Genomic DNA, 15,000 nt, shown 5'->3' on the forward strand with positions numbered 1-15,000 from the left:
TCGCGTGCACCTTCGCTGCGGTGGGCACCTTGGCTGGGTTGCGCGCCTTGGTGGGCACCATGCAGTGCACGAAGTCGGAGCCCGGATTGCCCCGGGCGCGCACCTCCGCCAGGGTGGGCACCTTGGTGCGCACAACTTGCCTGGGCTGCGCACCAGGAAGGGCTCAAGATGGCACCCGCGTTCCGTTTTTTTCACTATCTTTCAGAACGGAAATTTTAAAATCTCGTTTTTTTTTGCCTTTTCTGGAAATTAGTGAAGGCAGCGCATCAAAGGTGCGCAACGCTGGTGCGAACCTGGGAGCGCTCCGATGTGTGCTCCAAGGTGCGGCGTGCACGAAGTCGGACCCCGGTTTGCCCCGGGTGCGCACCTCGCGTGCACCTTGGTGCGCACACCTTGGCTGGGTTGCGCGCCCTGGTGGGCACCATGGTGCGCACCAAGGAGCGCTCCGAAGTGTGCTCCAAGGTGCGGCGTGCACGAAGTCGGAGCCCGGTTTGCCCCGGGTGCGCACCTCGCGTGCACCTTCGCCGCGGTGGGCACCATGGCGTGCACGAAGTCGGAGCCCGGTTTGCCCCGGGTGCGCACCTCGCGTGCACCTTCGCCGGGGTGGGCACCTTGGTGTGCAGACCTTGGCTGGGTTGCGCGCCCTGGTGGGCACCATGGTGCGCACCAAGGAGCGCTCCGAAGTGTGCTCCAAGGTGCGGCCTGCACGAAGTCGGAGCCCGGTTTGCCCCGGGTGTGCACCTCGGGTGGGCACCTTGGTGCGCATGCCTTGCCTGGGCTGCGCACCAGGGCGGGCTCAAGATGGCACCCGCGTTCCTTTTTTTTCACTATCTTTCAAAACGGAAATTTTAAAATCTCATTTTTTTTTGCCTTTTTCTGGAAATTAGTGAAGGCAGCGCATCAAAGGTGCGCACCTCGCTGCCCACCACGGTGCGCAACGCCGGTGGGCACCCGGGAGTGCTTCGAAGTGTGCTCCAAGGTGCTGCGTGCACGTTGTCGGAGCCCGGTTTGCCCCGGGTGCGCACCTCGCGTGCACCTTCGTCGGGGTGGGCACCTTGGCTGGGTTTGCCCCGGCTGCGCTCCGAAGCGGGGTTATTGGAGCGCCGCCTCTTTTTTTGTCGGAGCGTTTGGTGGGGTTTCTCGCATTGGCTCTTCCGAGGCCCGGTTGCCACCCTGGCGCGCACGAAGTCGGAAGTAGGGTTAATTGCCCGGGTGCGCACCTTTGCCAGGGTGGGCACCTTACCTGGGCTGCGCACCAGGGCGGGCTCAAGATGGCACGCGCGTTCCGTTTTTTTCACTATCTTTCAAAACGGAAATTTTAAAATCTCCTTTTTTTTTTGCCTTTTCTGGAAATTAGTGAAGGCAGCGCATCAAAGGTGCGCACCTCGCTGCCCACCTTGGTGTGCTCTGAGGTGCGCACCCGGGAGCGCTACGAAGTGTGCTCCAAGGTGCGGCGTGCACGTTGTCGGAGCCCGGTTTGCCCCGGGTGCGCACCTCGCCTGCACCTTGGCCGGGGTGGGCACCTTGGCTGGGTTTGCCCAGGGTGCGCTCCGAAGCGGGGTTACTGGAGCGCCCCCTCTTTTTTTGTCAGAGCGTTTGGTGGGGTTTCTCGCATTGGCTCTTCCCAGGCCCGGTTGTTGGGTGCGCTCCCACCCTGGCGCGCGCGAAGTTGGAAGTTGGGTTAATTGCCCGGGCGCGCACCTTCGCCAGGGTGGGCACCTTGGTGCGCACACCTTGGCTGGGCTGCGCACCAGGGCGGGCTCAAGATGGCACCAGCATTCCCTTTTTCTCACTATCTTTCAAAACGGAAATTTTAAAATCTCGTTTTTTTTTTGCCTTTTATGGAAATTAGTGAAGGCATCGCATCAAAGGTGCGCACCTCGCTGCCCACCTTGGTGTGCTCCGAGGTGCCCACCACGGTGCGCAACGCCGGTGCGAACCCGGGAGCGCCCCGATGTGTGCTCCAAGGTGCGGCGTGCACGAAGTCGGACCCCGGTTTGCCCCGGGTGCGCACCTCGCGTGCACCTTGGTGCGCACACCTTGGCTGGGTTGCGCGGCCTGGTGGGCACCATGGTGCGCACCAAGGAGCGCTCCGAAGTGTGCTCCAAGGTGCGGCGTGCACGAAGTCGGAGCCCGGTTTGCCCCGGGTACGCACCTCGCGTGCACCTTCGCCGGGGTGGGCACCTCGGCTGGGTTGCGCGCCCTGGTGCGCACCAAGGAGCGCTCCGAAGTGTGCTCCAAGGTGCGGCGTGCACGAAGTCGGAGCCCGGTTTGCCCCGGGTGCGCACCTTCGCCGCGGTGCGCACCATGGCGTGCACGAAGTCGGAGCCCGGTTTGCCCCGGGTGCGCACCTCGCGTGCACCTTCGGCGGGGTTGCGCGCCCTGGTGGGCACCATGGTGCGCACCAAGGAGCGCTCCGAAGTGTGCTCCAAGGTGCGGCGTGCACGAAGTCGGAGCCCGGTTTGCCCCGGGTGCGCACCTCGCGTGCACCTTCGGCGGGGTTGCGCGCCCTGGTGGGCACCATGGTGCGCACCAAGGAGCGCTCCGAAGTGTGCTCCAAGGTGCGGCGTGCACGAAGTCGGAGCCCGGTTTGCCCCGGGTGCGCACCTCGCGTGCACCTTCGCCGCGGTGGGCACCATGGCGTGCACGAAGTCGGAGCCCGGTTTGCCCCGGGTGCGCACCTCGCGTGCACCTTCGCCGGGGTGGGCACCTCGGCTGGGTTGCGCGCCCTGGTGCGCACCAAGGAGCGCTCCGAAGTGTGCTCCAAGGTGCGGCGTGCACGAAGTCGGAGCCCGGTTTGCCCCGGGTGCGCACCTCGCGTGCACCTTCGCCAGGGTGGGCACCTCGGTGCGCACACCTTCTCAATGTTTTCTTGCCTTTTCTGGAAATTGGTGAAGGCAGCGCATCAAAGGTGCGCACCTCGGTGTGCTCCGAGGTGCGAACCCGAGAGCGCTCCGAGGTGCCCACGAAGTCGAAAGTCGGGTTAATTGCATTGTTTTCCCCGGGTGCGCTCCGAGGTGCGCAACATCGGCGCGCACCAAGGAGGGCTCCGAAGTGTGCTCCAAGGTGCGCACGATGGCGTGCACCTCTGGTGCGCACGATTCGGAGCTCGGTTTGACCGGGGTGCGCACACCTTGGCTGGGTTGCGCACCTTTTGTGCGCTCCAAGGTGCGCACGAAGTCGGAGCTCGGTTTGCCCCGGGTGCGCACCTTCGCCAGGGTGCGCACCTTGATGCGCACGCCTTGGCTGGGCTGCGCACCTTGGTGGGCGCCATGGTGCGCACCTTTCGTGCGCTCCAAGGTGCGCACGAAGTCGGAGCTCGGTTTGCCCCGGGTGCGCACCTTGGTGGGCGCCATGGTGCACTCCGAGGTGCCCAAGATTGGTGCGCACCAAGGAGCGCTCCGAAGTGCGCTCCAAGGTGCGCGCGAAGTCGAAAGTTGGGTTAATTGTCCGGTTTGCCTCGGGTGCGCACCTTGCGTGCACCTTCGCCAGGGTGGGCTGGGCTGCGCACACCTTGGCACCCGCGTTTCCTTCATTTTAAATTTTTTTTTTTTACAATCTCTCAAGTGGGAAATTCTATAATCTCAACTTTTTTTGCCTTTTCAGGAAACTTTTGAATGGAGCGCATCATTGGTGCGCTCCGAAGTGTGCTCCAAAGCTCTCTCCAGCTGCGTGCACCTGCCCCGGCCGCGCACCCGGCCCCGCCCAGCTTCGCTCACCTGTCCCGGGCGTCTGGTGCGGAACCTTAGAGTAAGAAACATCACCGTGCACCTTGGCCAACGTGCGCGACTCGACCGAGCGCGCACTGGCCGAGGTGCACACCGATTTCACCTGGGTGCGCGCGCAGCACCTCGGGCGCACCGGGGTGCGCGCACAACGCCCGGGTTGCACCGTGGCCTGTGTGCTCGGGGCGCCTCGGGTGCGCGCTCGGTGTCGCCCCCGCGCGCGCGGTAGTGCGGGCAGCGCACCCCGGCCCGGCCCGGCCCCGACGAGAACGCAAACGGGCAAAAGGTTTATTCAAATAGCATTGCGACGCCCGGCGAAAAACTAAAAAAGGGTGCAACACCGGGACTTCCCGGGAGGTCACCCATCCCAGTACTACTCCGGCCCAAGCGCGCTTAACTGCGGAGTTCTGATGGGATCCGGTGCACTAACGCTGGTATGATCGCACCCGTTATGAGCTTGTCGCAGTGTGTACTTAGCAAACCGCGACCCACGTGCGAATCCACCCCGGCCACCCACCCCCGTCGAGGTGCACACCCTCCCTCGCGAAGTGCGCCCCGTTCGCCAAGTGTGAGCCCTGCCCGGGTGCGCGCACCTTGCTAGGGCGTCGGGTGTGCACCCGGCCCGGCCTACGTGCGTGCACCTGGAGGGGGCGTCGTGTGCGTGCAGTGTCCCGTCTGCAACGCGGTGCCCACACACCACCTCGGGCGCAACGACCTGCGCTCACATGTGGGCCGAGTGCACCTTGGTGCATGTTCGGGGCGCCTCGGGTGCACGCTCGATCTTGCCCCGGTGCACCAAGGCGCTCGGTTTGCCCCGGGTGCGCACTTGGTGCAAGGTGGGCACCCAAAATAGGGATCAAGCACCAAAACACAAGTTTCGGGATGCAAAATGGGACCCAAGGACCACAAATGCGTTCCAAGACCCATGATGGGTCCACGAGAACAAAAATGTGTTCCGAGACTTAATAAACAAATATTGGGTTTTAGGAGAAGAAACATGCTCTGATGCCCAAAACGAGAATCGACCCCGAAAAGGCCACAGGCCAAAAGTGGGATGCGAGACAAAAAAAAATGGGACCCGAGGACCAAAATTGGGTTCCCAGGTCGAAGACAGGGCAACCGGACAAGAAACGACCTCTAAGGCTCGAAATGAGTCCCGACGACTAAAACTTGACAAGAAGCACCCATCAGGCACCCAACTCGACACCCATGGGATGCCGACCCACCCGGGCTTCCACCTAGCACACCTTGGCACCCACCCACCCTCGCACCCAACCTCGCACCCAACTTAGCACCTTTGAACCCACATTGGCACTCACCCTGACCCTGGCACCTTGGAACCCACATTGGCACTCACCTTGACCCTGGCACCCACCTTTGCACTCACCTTGGGACCCACCCTGGCTCCCACCTCGGCACCCACCCAGACACCCACCTTGGTTCCTTGGCACCCACCTTGGATCCTTGGCACCCACCCCGACACCCACCTTGGCACGCAACTTGGCTACTTGCCACCCACCTTGGCTCCTTGACGCCCACCCCGACAACCACCCCGTGACCTACCCTGGCTAGGGTTGGTGCACACCCACCCTGGTGCCCACCTTGGCACCCACCCTATGACCCACCTTGGCACGCACCTTAGTACCCACCCCGTTACCCACCCTAGGACCCACCCCGTGACCCACCTTGGCCAGGGTGGGTGCACCCACCCTGGTGCCCACCTTGGCACCCACCCATCCTAGCACCCAGCCTGTGACCGGGCTTGGAACCCAACCTTGCACCCGCACCCGTCTTGGCCAGTGTGGGTGCGCACCCATCCTGGCACCCACGTTGTGACACACCCTTTAACCCACGCACCCTAGCACCCACGTTGGCACCCACCTTGGAACCCAACCTAGCAACTTGGCACCCACCCCGTGACCCACCTTGGCATCCACCATAGCAGTCGCCGACTTGGCACCCACCTCGGCACCCACCTTGACACTTGTGGACCCACCTTGCCACTCACCCTAGCATCGACCCATCCTAGCACCCACCCTGGCACCTTTGCACCCTAGCACTCACCCATCCTAGCACCTAACCTGTGACCCACCTTGACACTCACCCTCGCACCCACCTTGGAACCCAACCTAGCACCCACCCACCCTGACACCAACCCTAGCACCTACCCACCCTTGCACCCACCCTGTGACCCATCTTGGCACCCACCCATCCTACCACTCAACCTATCACCCACCTTCTCACCCACCTTGGCATCCACCTTAGCACCCACCCACACTGGCACCTTGGCACCCACCTCGGGCAAGGTGGGTGCACACCCACCCTGGCACCCAATTTAGAACCCACCGAGCATGTTACCCACCTTGGCACCCACATTGCAGCCCACCCTAGTACCCACCCTATGACCCACATTGGCATCCACACCCTAGCACCCAGGCACCTCGACACCCGCCTTGACACCCACCCTAGCACTGAACCTGTGACCCACCTTGGAACTCACCCTAGAACCCACCCACCCTGTGAACCACCTTGGCATCCACCTTAGCACCCACCCACCTTGGCACCCACTCTAGCACTCACCCATCCTAACACCCAACTTGTTACCCACCTTGGCACCCGCCCTCGCGTCCACCTTGAAACCCACCCTAGCACCCACCCACGCAGGAGCCCACCTTGGCACCCAACCTAACACCCACGCATCCTGGCACCCAACTTGTGACCCACCTTGGAACCCACCCTAGTACCCACCTTTGAACCCACTATATCACCAACCCACCTTGGCACCCACCCTATGACCCTCTTTGGAATCCACCCTAGCACGCACCCACCCTGGCACCCACCATGGAGCGCACCCTAGCACCCACCCACCTCGGCACGCACCTCAACACCCACCTTGGTGTGCGCACTGCGCCAACCTCTCAAAGACCCTATGTGGTGCGCTCCAAAGTGTACACCTTTGGTGCGCTCCAAGGTGCGCACCTTTGGTGCACACCGAGGTGCACACCAAAGTGTGCACCGAGGTGAGCACCAAAGTGCACTCCAGGGTGCACACCAAGGCGTGCACCTTTGGTGCGGTCAATGCAAACGAATTCGGAAGTTGGGGTCGATGTCCTAATCGCTGCTGCAGACTACACGTATGAGAATCGGACAAATAGCTTTATATAGGGGAGGTGTTGCGTTTGATGGGTCGACTCCCCTGGTTGTGTGCACTGCACCAACTTCAAAGACCCTGTCTTGTTTAAGAAGTCAAAAGTTGGGGTGGATGTCCTAATCATTGCTGCAGTCTACGCATGTATGAGAATCAGACAAATAGCTTATATAGGGGAGGTGTTGCATTCGGTGGGTTGACTCCCCTGGTTGTGCGCACTGCGCCAACCTCAAAGACCCCGCATAGCAGAAGAAGTCGGAAGTCGGATTTTGGTGAGCACCAAGGCGTGCACCTTTGGTGCGGTCAACGCAGACGAATTCAGAAGTTGGGGTGGATGTCCTAATCGTTGTTGCAGGCTACACATGTATGAGAATCAGACAAATAGCTTATATAGGGGAGGTGTTGGGTTTGATGGGTCAACTCCCTTGGTTGTGCGCATTACGCCAACCTCAAAGACCTTGTTTTCGTTAAGAAGTCAAAAGTTGGGGTCAATGTCCTAATGGCTCCTGCAGGCTACACATGTATGAGAATCGGACAAATAGCTTATATAGGGGAGGTGTTGGGTTTGATGGGTCGACTCCCCTGGTTGTGCGCATTACGTCAACCTCAAAGACCTTGTTTTCGTTAAGAAGTCAAAAGTTGGGGTCGATGTCCTAATTGCTCCTGTAGACTACACATGTATGAGAATCAGACAAATAGCTTATATAGGGGAGGTGTTGGGTTTGATGGGTTGACTCCCCTAGTTGTTCGCATTACACCAACCTCAAAGACCTTGTTTTCGTTTAGAAGCCGAAAGTTGGGGTCGATGTCCTAATTGCTCCTGCAGGCTACGCATGTATGAGAATCAGACAAATAGCTTATATAGGGGAGGTGTTGGGTTTGATGGGTCGACTCCCCTGGTTGTGCGCATTGCGCCAACCTCAAAGACCCTGCATTGCGGATGAAGTCGAAAGTCAGAGTTTGGTGTGCTACAAGGTGTGGTCGAAGGTGCTCACCTAGGTGTGCACCTTTGGAGCACAGGAAAAGTGCCCTCCAAAAGTGCGCACCTTTGGAGTGCACAAAAGTGCCCTCCAAAAGTGCGCACCTTTGGAGCGCAGAAAAGTGCCCTCCAAAAAGTGCCCTCCAAAAGTGCGCACCTTTGGAGCGCAGAAAAGTGCCCTCCAAAAGTGCGCACCTTTGGAGCGCAGAAAAGTGCCCTCCAAAAAGTGCCCTCCAAAAGTGCGCACCTTTGGAGCGCAGAAAAGTGCCCTCCAAAAGTGCGCACCTTTGGAGCGCAGAAAAGTGCCCTCCAAAAAGTGCCCTCCAAAAGTGCGCACCTTTGGAGCGCAGAAAAGTGCCCTCCAAAAAGTGCCCTCCAAAAGTGCGCACCTTTGGAGCGCAGAAAAGTGCCCTCCAAAAAGTGCCCTCCAAAAGTGCGCACCTTTGGAGCGCAGAAAAGTGCCCTCCAAAAAGTGCCCTCCAAAAGTGCGCACCTTTGGAGCGCAGAAAAGTGCCCTCCAAAAAGTGCCCTCCAAAAGTGCGCACCTTTGGAGCGCAGAAAAGTGCCCTCCAAAAGTGCGCACCTTTGGAGCGCACAAAAGTGCCCTCCAAAAGTGCGCACTTTTGGTGCGCACCAAGGCGCTGGTTCGGTCGTTGCAGGCGAGTTCGGAAGTTGGGGTCGATGTCCTGAGCGGAGGTGCAAACTACACAGGTGTCGGAATCGGACAAATAGCTTATATAGGGGAGGTGTATGCTTCGATGGGTCGACTCCCCAGGTTGAGCGCACCGCGCCAACCTCAAAGACCCTACGGTATGGATGAAGTCGGAAGTTGGGTCCGATGACCAATTCGATTAGTAGGTATGCTCATGAGGTCGGAATTTGGGTCCGATGACCTGCCATGTGCAGGAAGGCGAATGTTGACACTGTGCGTTGCAAGGTGCACACCAAGGCGCTGGTGCGGTCTTTTTAGTCGAGTTCGGAAGTTGGGGTCGATGTCCTGATCGGAGGTGCAAGCTACACAGGTGTGGGAATCGGACAAATAGCTTATATAGGGGAGGTGTATGCTTCGTTGGGTCGACTCCCCGGGTTGAGCGCACCGCGCCAACCTCAAAGACCCTACGGTATGGATGAAGTCGGAAGTTGGGTCCGATGACCGATTCGATATGTAGGCATACTCGCGAGGTCGGAATTTGGGTCCGATGACCTGCCACGTGCAGGAAGGCGAATGTTGGCACTGTGCGTTGCAAGGTGCGCACCAAGGCGCTGGTTCGGTCGTTGGAGGCGAGTTCGGAAGTTGGGGTCGATGTCTTGATCGGAGGTGCAAACTACACAGGTGTGGGAATCGGACAAATAGCTTATATAGGGGAGGTGTATGCTTCGTTGGGTCGACTCCCCGGGTTGAGCGCACCGCGCCAACCTCAAAGACCCTACGGTATGGATGAAGTCGGAAGTTGGGTCCGATGACCGATTCGATATGTAGGCATACTCGCGAGGTCGGAATTTGGGTCCGATGACCTGCCATGTGCAGGAAGGCGAATGTTGGGACTGTGCGTCGCAAGGTGCGCACCAAGGCGCTGGTGCCGTCGTTGCAGTCGAGTTCGGAAGTTGGGGTCGATGTCCTGGTCAGAGGTGCAAACTACACAGGTGTGGGAATCGGACAAATAGCTTATATAGGGGAGGTGTATGCTTCGATGGGTCGACTCCCTGGGTTGAGCGCACCGCGCCAACCTCAAAGACCCTACAGTATGGATGAAGTCGGAAGTTGGGTCCGATGACCGATTCGATACGTAGGCATATTGGCGAGGTCTGAATTTGTGTCCGATGACCTGCCATGCGCAGGAAGGCGGAATTTGGGTCCGATGACCGAGTTGATGGTGTGCCATGCGCAGAAAGGCGGAATTTGGGTCCGATGACCGAGTTGATGTTGATGGCCCGCCATGCACAGGAAGGCGGAATTTGGGTCCGATGACCGATTTGAAGGCGTGCCATACGCAAAAAGGCGGAGTTTGGGTCCGATGACCGAGTTGATATTGATGGCCCGCCATGCGCAGGAAGGCGGAATTTGGGTCCGATGACCTGACATACGCATGGAGTCCGACTCGGGGGCCGATGTTCGATTCGATGACTTGCATTGTGGGTAAAGTCGGAAGTTGTGGTCTTTGACCCGATTCGATGACCAGACTTCGGCTGCTTGAGAATCGGACAAATAACTTATATAGGGGAGGTAGTGTTCTCGAGCATCCTCCCCCCGTGCCCGTTTATGTCGATTGATGCTGGTGCTCGACTGGTTGGAGCGCTCGGATGCAAAAATCTTGCACCAGGATTTATCGATTGTGATGGACACGGCAAGTCTCCTGATTGCTATGCAGGAGCTCATCGTGAATCTCTATGCGGCCTTGGTATGGACTCGACCTGCGGAATGGTTCGGCAATGGTAGTCGCTCCAACACGTCCTTGCAATGGCCACAGAGGTGATTCGACTAGAGCTCCAGTCTAGCTTTTGGGTTGCTTGGCGGACTGGTATAGCCGCGATCGAGTTCCGGCCATGAACGTTTTAGATAGCTCTTGGGCTTTCTGGGACGGAAGTCGGAAGTTTGGGCTGTTGTCCGATTTGATGACCATTCTTCGGATGTGTGAGAATCGGACAAATAACTTATATAGGGGACTGTGTTGTCTCACGCAGCCCCCTCCGTGCCCCTCTATCTCGACCGATGTTGGTGCTTGAAAGGGTTGGGATCGCTCGGATTTATAAACGTGCACCACCATTTGTCGAGTGTGAGGGACGCGGCAGGTCTCCTAAATGCTATGCGGGCGCTCTCTGAGAATCTCTATCCGGCCTCGACACAGACTAGTCTTGCTGAATGGTTTGGCACTGGTAGTCGATCCAACACGTCGTTGTTGTGGCCGCCTAGGCGATTCGATTCGAGCCCCCGTCTAGCTTTTGGGTTGCTTGGCGGATTTTGCCCTATCCGCAAGTGAGCTCGGTCCCTAAACGTTCGAGAAACCCGATTGCTATGCGCCGACTCTCTTTCTTGCGAGCCTCCATCTAGCTTTTGGGTCTCTACGGAACGGAAGTCGGAATCTGGGACCGTTGTTTGATTCGACGAGGCAGACTACGGTTGTGCGAGAATCGGACAAATAACTTATATAGGGGAGGTGTTGACTGGAGCATTCTCCCCCGTGCCCCTCTAACTCGACCAATGCTGGCGCTCGAACGGTGGTAGCGCTCGGATTTTCATTGAGCGCCAGCATTGGTCGATTTAGAGGGGCATGCGAGATTCCCGAATGCTATGCGAGGGCTCTAACGGAAATGTCTATTGGTTTCGGTATGGATGCAATTGCGAGTGGTTCGGCAAAGGTAGTCGTTCCGATGCGTCCATGTCGTGGCCAAATCGATAATTCGATTTGAGCCCTCGTATAGCATTTGGGTCTTTCGATGTGATTCCGCATTCCAGTCCCTTTGGGCACTGCTTGAGCCGCATCCCAGGGGGTTCCCTTCCCAATAATCTGCCTCGCAACCCGATTGCTATGCGGTGAGGCTCCTCGGCCGCCTCGGAACTATCTGTGTATCAGACGCATCGCGGGATAAGGGGTTGGCAACGGTAGTCGCCCCAAGCGCGTCCGATGCTTGGACCATTCCGAGGCGGCCCTGAAGCCTCTTCCGTCTAGCCGTTGGGTCCTTCTCGCCGCATCCCTCGCCTCGCACCCCGATTGCTATGCGGTGAGGCTCCTCGGCCGCCTCGGAACTATCTGTGTATCGGACGCGTCGCGGGATAAGGGGTTGTCACTGGTAGTCGCCCCAAGCGCGTCCGATGCTTGGACCATTCCGAGGCGGCCCTGAAGCCTCTTCCGTCTAGCCGTTGGGTCCTTCTCGCCGCATCCCTCGCCTCGCACCCCGATTGCTATGCGGTGAGGCTCCTCGGCCGCCTCGGAACTATCTGTGTATCGGACGCGTCGCGGGATAAGGGGTTGTCATTGGTAGTCGCCCCAAGCGCGTCCGATGCTTGGACCATTCCGAGGCGGCCCTGAAGCCTCTTCCGTCTAGCCGTTGGGTCCTTCTCGCCGCATCCCTCGCCTCGCACCCCGATTGCTATGCGGTGAGGCTCCTCGGCCGCCTCGGAACTATCTGTGTATCGGACGCGTCGCGGGATAAGGGGTTGTCACTGGTAGTCGCCCCAAGCGCGTCCGATGCTTGGACCATTCCGAGGCGGCCCTGAAGCCTCTTCCGTCTAGCCGTTGGGTCCTTCTCGCCGCATCCCTCGCCTCGCACCCCGATTGCTATGCGGTGAGGCTCCTCGGCCGCCTCGGAACTATCTGTGTATCGGACGCGTCGCGGGATAAGGGGTTGTCACTGGTAGTCGCCCCAAGCGCGTTCGATGCTTGGACCATTCCGAGGCGGCCCTGAAGCCTCTTCCGTCTAGCCGTTGGGTCCTTCTCGCCGCATCCCTCGCCTCGCACCCCGATTGCTATGCGGTGAGGCTCCTCGGCCGCCTTGGAACTATCTGTGTATCGGACGCGTCGCGGGATAAGGGGTTGTCACTGGTAGTCGCCCCAAGCGCGTCCGATGCTTGGACCATTCCGAGGCGGACCCGAAGCCTCTTCCGTCTAGCCGTTGGGTCCTTCTCGCCGCATCCTTCGCCTCGCACCCCGATTGCTATGCGGTGAGGCTCCTCGGCCGCCTCGGAACTATCTGTGTATCGGACGCGTCGCGGGATAAGGGGTTGTCACTGGTAGTCGCCCCAAGCGCGTCCGATGCTTGGACCATTCCGAGGCGGACCCGAAGCCTCTTCCGTCTAGCCGTTGGGTCCTTCTCGCCGCATCCCTCGCCTCGCACCCCGATTGCTATGCGGTGAGGCTCCTCGGCCGCCTTGGAACTATCTGTGTATCGGACGCGTCGCGGGATAAGGGGTTGTCACTGGTAGTCGCCCCAAGCGCGTCCGATGCTTGGACCATTCCGAGGCGGACCCGAAGCCTCTTCCGTCTAGCCGTTGGGTCCTTCTCGCCGCATCCCTCGCCTCGCACCCCGATTGCTATGCGGTGAGGCTCCTCGGCCGCCTTGGAACTATCTGTGTATCGGACGCGTCGCGGGATAAGGGGTTGTCACTGGTAGTCGCCCCAAGCGCGTCCGATGCTTGGACCATTCCGAGGCGGACCCGAAGCCTCTTCCGTCTAGCCGTTGGGTCCTTCTCGCCGCATCCCTCGCCTCGCACCCCGATTGCTATGCGGTGAGGCTCCTCGGCCGCCTTGGAACTATCTGTGTATCGGACGCGTCGCGGGATAAGGGGTTGTCACTGGTAGTCGCCCCAAGCGCGTCCGATGCTTGGACCATTCCGAGGCGGCCCCGAAGCCTCTTCCGTGTAGCCGTTGGGTCCTTCTCGCCGCATCCCTCGCCTCGCACCCCGATTGCTATGCGGTGAGGCTCCTCGGCCGCCTTGGAACTATCTGTGTATCGGACGCGTCGCGGGATAAGGGGTTGTCACTGGTAGTCGCCCCAAGCGCGTCCGATGCTTGGACCATTCCGAGGCGGCCCCGAAGCCTCTTCCGTGTAGCCGTTGGGTCCTTCTCGCCGCATCCCTCGCCTCGCACCCCGATTGCTATGCGGTGAGGCTCCTCGGCCGCCTTGGAACTATCTGTGTATCGGACGCATCGCGGGATAAGGGGTTGTCACTGGTAGTCGCCCCAAGCGCGTCCGATGCTTGGACCATTCCGAGGCGGACCTGAAGCCTCTTCCCTCTAGCCGTTGGGGCTTTCTCGCCGCATCCCTCGCCTCGCACCCTGATTGCTATGCTGTGAGGCTCCTCGGCCGCCTTGGAACTATCTGTGTATCGGACGCATCGCGGGATAAGGGGTTGGCAGTGGTAGTCGCCCCAAGCGCATCCGATGCTTGGACCATTCCGAGGCGGCCCTGCAGCCTCTTCCGTCTAGCCGTTGGGGCCATCTCGCCGCATCCCCCACCTCGCACCACGATTGCTATGCGGTGAGGCTCCTTGGCCGCCTCGGAACTATCTGTGTATCGGACGCATCGCGGGATAAGGGGTTGTCACTGGTAGTCGCCCCAAGCGCGTCCGATGCTTGGACTATTCCGAGGCGGCCCTGCAGCCTCTTCCGTCTAGCCGTTGGGGCCATCTCGCTGCATCCCCCACCTCCTCGGCCGCCTCGGAACTATCTGTGTATCGGACGCATCGCGGGATAAGGGGTTGGCAGTGGTAGTCGCCCCAAGCGCGTCCGATGCTTGGACTATTCCGAGGCAGCCCTGCAGCCTCTTCCGTCTAGCCTTTGGGGCCATCTCGCCGCATCCCTCGCCTCGCACCCCGATTGCTATGCGGTGAGGCTCCTCGGCCGCCTGGGAACTATCTTCGTATCGGACGCATCGCGGGATAAGGGGTTGTCACTGGTAGTCGCCCCAAGCGCGTCCGATGCTTGGACTATTCCGAGGCGGCCCTGTGGCCTCTTCCGTCTAGCCGTTGGGGCCATCTCGCCGCATCCCCCACCTCGCACCCCGATTGCTATGCGGTGAGGCTCTTCGGCCGCCTTGGAACTATCTTCGTATCGGACGCATTGCGGGATAAGGGGTTGTCACTGGTAGTGGCCCCAAGCGCGTCCGATGCTTGGACTATTCCGAGGCGGCCCTGCAGCCTCTTCCGTCTAGCCGTTGGGGCCATCTCGCCGCATCCCCCACCTCGCACCCCGATTGCTATGCGGTGAGGCTCCTCGGCCGCCTTGGAACTATCTTCGTATCGGACGCATCGCGGGATAAGGGGTTGTCACTGGTAGTCGCCCCAAGCGCGTCCGATGCTTGGACTATTCCGACGCGGCCCTGTGGCCTCTTCCGTCTAGCCGTTGGGGCCATCTCGCCGCATCCCCCACCTCGCACCCCGATTGCTATGCGGTGAGGCTCCTCGGCCGCCTTGGAACCATCTTCGTATCGGACGCATCGCGGGATAGGGGGCTGTCACTGGTAGTCGCCCCAAGCGTGTCCGATGCTTGGACCATTCCTAGGCGGCCCTGAAGCCTCTTCCGTCTAGCCGTTGGGGCCTTCCCGCCCCATCCCTCGCCTCGCACCCCCGATTGCTATGCGGTGAGGCTCCTCGGCCGCCTTGGAACCATCTGTGTATCGGACGCATCGCGGGATAAGGGGTTGGCACTGGC

The 15,000-nt window shown here is 60.0% G+C and overlaps 1 non-coding gene across 1 annotated transcript; it reads right to left on the reverse strand.

Annotated features, from left to right (window-relative positions):
- Positions 1-4,054: 4,054 nt before the first annotated feature.
- LOC131860495 (5S ribosomal RNA) lies at positions 4,055-4,173 on the reverse strand. The gene has a single exon (XR_009359590.1). It is a non-coding gene; the product is annotated as a 5S ribosomal RNA (ribosomal RNA).
- Between the last annotated feature and the right edge of the window lie 10,827 nt (positions 4,174-15,000).

This window comes from Cryptomeria japonica, unplaced genomic scaffold (genome assembly GCF_030272615.1).
Source record: "Cryptomeria japonica unplaced genomic scaffold, Sugi_1.0 HiC_scaffold_15, whole genome shotgun sequence".
NCBI lineage: Eukaryota > Viridiplantae > Streptophyta > Pinopsida > Cupressales > Cupressaceae > Cryptomeria > Cryptomeria japonica.